Source organism: Pygoscelis adeliae, unplaced genomic scaffold, assembly GCF_000699105.1.
Source record: "Pygoscelis adeliae isolate BGI_AS28 unplaced genomic scaffold, ASM69910v1 Scaffold318, whole genome shotgun sequence".
Lineage (NCBI taxonomy): Eukaryota > Metazoa > Chordata > Aves > Sphenisciformes > Spheniscidae > Pygoscelis > Pygoscelis adeliae.
This window is the reverse complement of record NW_008825430.1, coordinates 116740-119882: the sequence shown is the minus strand read 5'-3', so window position 1 is coordinate 119882 and position 3143 is coordinate 116740.

Genomic DNA, 3143 nt, shown 5'->3' with positions numbered 1-3143 from the left:
ATCCCAAAATCCACAGATCCAGGGTGCGGGAGGGCAGGGAGAAGCAGAATTGGGGATGGGTAACTGCTGCCACAAAGCTCTTCATTTCTAAAAGCCTCCAGCCTCAGCAGCAACCATGTCTCCAGACACCCACCATTTCCTCAACCCTATACTGTATTAAGCCTCGTGGACAACTTCCCTGGGCCAGCAGAGAACTTTGCACATCTCCCCGCATCCACTGCTGCTCCACCAGGACCAGCGATGCCTAGTGGTACCGTGCACAGGCCAAGCACAGTTGCTTTCTTGTGCTGGGCTCATCCAGGACCAGTAACTAGTCTTCCTTGAAAATCTCTTGAAAATCTGTTGTTCTTGGGAAGGATTAGATGTACTGTTGCTTTTGGAAGAGCTTCGTGGCTCTCCTACATGTAGTTTGTGCTATATTGCAGAAAATAAATAAAACCAAATGGAACTTACTTATGGGAGGAGTTTGGCTGCTGACAGCCCACTTCTCCCTTTTTTGAAGATTTTGCTCCAGTTTCTAAGTGAACGTCGTAGATTTACGTAACAGCCTGCAAGATATCGAGTGGTCCATGGGCTCAGAAGTCATCCAAAGTGACCGAGCTTGCTGGACTACTAGCAAAGCAGCACTTTACAAGATATAGTGCTCCTTCCTGAAAAGATAACAAAGAAAAAATAAGATGAAAGAAAGTACCTCATCTTCATAATTACTTCCACGGGTGCTTGCCTTTTCCCAAAGTGCACTCCAACACAACTGACCTTTCCTTTCAATAGGACCATGCTGCTACGGGCAGGCTGCTGGCTACTTTCTCTTCTTCCATGTGCAGGTTCAATGGGATAGAGTCACAGGAGCACCTCAGAGGGCAGAATATGGCCTCGAGATCCAGTATTTTGCTTGTGACTCTCTTGTGCATCAGGCAGAGCCATTCATCAGAGCTAGATCTGAAATAAAGAATTTATTCAACCAGTACAATTGATTGCTGTGAGCGATACGTTCAAAGAAGCACAGAGATAGCTGGGCTGGGTTTTGGTTGCTGATACAGCATTGCCTGTAGGAGCTTTCTTCTACCTGGAGACTCAGCGACTCTATCCAGCAGCTACTGTAGAAACCTGGCAGCTGGCCCATCTTCCAGCACAGTGATGACCCAGATGAGGTCTATACATCCTACATATCCAGCTTCTTGGCTGTGGAATGCTGTGCCAGAGTGCTTAGGAGTTTTTGGCATGAGCCTGGTCGCACTTAGCGTTTTTATGAAAGTTCCTGCTCCCTCATTCATGCTGTAACGTAAAAATCCAGAGGGCACTCCTACTTGTAAGCTTCTGGACTCGATGGGTACAAGAGAAAAACCTGAAATTGATGCAAATCCATGCTACCATCTCCAAAACCGAAACGGATGCTAAATTGTGAATCACAGTGCCTCCCCAGGGGACCTGTGATGGTTTGCAGCCTGAGTCATGACACGTGAGCACCCGAGGCTGGAGCTGGTGGCCCGGTCCTGCAGAGAGCACTCGGCAGTCCCCATCCTGACCAGGATTGCTAAAGCAATGCATTAAAGGTGCTTACGCAGTAGCGATGAGGAAATCAAGATCTTACATTACTATGTTTTCATGTCATTGTTCATTATTTATATATGTCCTCTTTTCTGCGGCTGCCCTTTGCAACCTCTGATGCTGGATTACCTTCAGCGGTAGGCTCAGCTCTATCTTTGTCTCAACACCTGGAATGTTAAGACAACCTGGTTTTGCAATTAACAGGTCAAAAGCAGCAAATTAAATTCATATAGAGATCCTAAGCAAACCGACTGCCTGTTGGTAGGTGACTATGAACAGTTATCTATAGTACTGACTTAAAAGGGACAGTAGTTGCATAAACATGTAAGTGAAATAGATACCAAAATACTAGTCATGACCTTGTTGAAACAGTTGATATGGCAAAACTCAGTCATGAAACAACCTATAAAATGAAATATTATGATTAGTGTCAAGAGCTAATCTACCAGAAGCCCAGACAATGTGATGCAAAGGAGCTTTTAAAAGAAACCAAACAAACTCATTTTTCATTATCTTCTGCCATCTTATTATTTCACAAGTGAGAAATCCATTAGCAATTCTGCCAAGAACTAGATAGGCTGCTTAGTTATCTAACACTGAGATGCTCGCATCCCATGGCTATCTTGATGTCCCTAGAAAAAAAAAAAGAGGAAAAGCAATGGAGTAATAAATTATTATAACTGTTTCATTAAAACTTAGGACACTGTAATTTTCAAGTTTATTTGGTATTATATTTAAATGAACCAAAAGGCAACATTGTACAGTAACTTTATAAAATAAAATTATTACATAGTACATTAACCAAAGCCCCATTAAAAAAAAAAAAATCCTAAAAAGTCATTTGGGGACAGATCCTGCTCTTGCTCTGCTGCACACATGATTTATTGAGCTCATTTCAAGCAGCACTCTTGTTTTAGGAAAAGCAAATGGGATTTGCCCCCAAAATGGAGTACCTTTTTTACAGTTCTTGCAGTTCCATTTTGCCATGTGTAATATATCAAGTTTATAAGGCATAAATACGAAAAACAGTTCAATATGCTCATCATTATTTTAATTAAGTAATACAATCTAGGACACTTTTTTCAATCACACCAAGGATTACAATGTACCTATAGCTTTAATTTGTTTATTTCTTTTATACAAAAGTCTATCATATAGCATACAGTATATTCTAGTTGGCAACTGGTTCACAAGGTTGATCACAATATTCTTGCAGGTTAATATTGTCAGGATTTCACCTAGCTTGTATACTCTGTGCAGAACTGCAGGGTCCCTTCTTCCCAGGCCGCTCTCCTCCCGCAGCAGCATCCCACCGCTCCATCTCCTTACTTATTTTAAGTGAAGAGCTCTGTGCCAGATGCAAAACCCGCTGGGAACGGTTAGGGATGCACACCCCAGCGGTGCCGAGGAGCTGCCGGAGGCAGCCGGGGAGCGGAGGAGATGGCGAGGCAGCGGCTCCCGGAGGTATTTACGGAGCGGGGAGGCAGGGAGCCGTGCTCTGCTTTCCCTGCTCCCCTCGGGCTCCCGGCACCGTGGAGATGCTCCCAGAGGTTGCGGGAGCCGAATCAAGCCCCGAGCGGGAGATCCGTGACAAA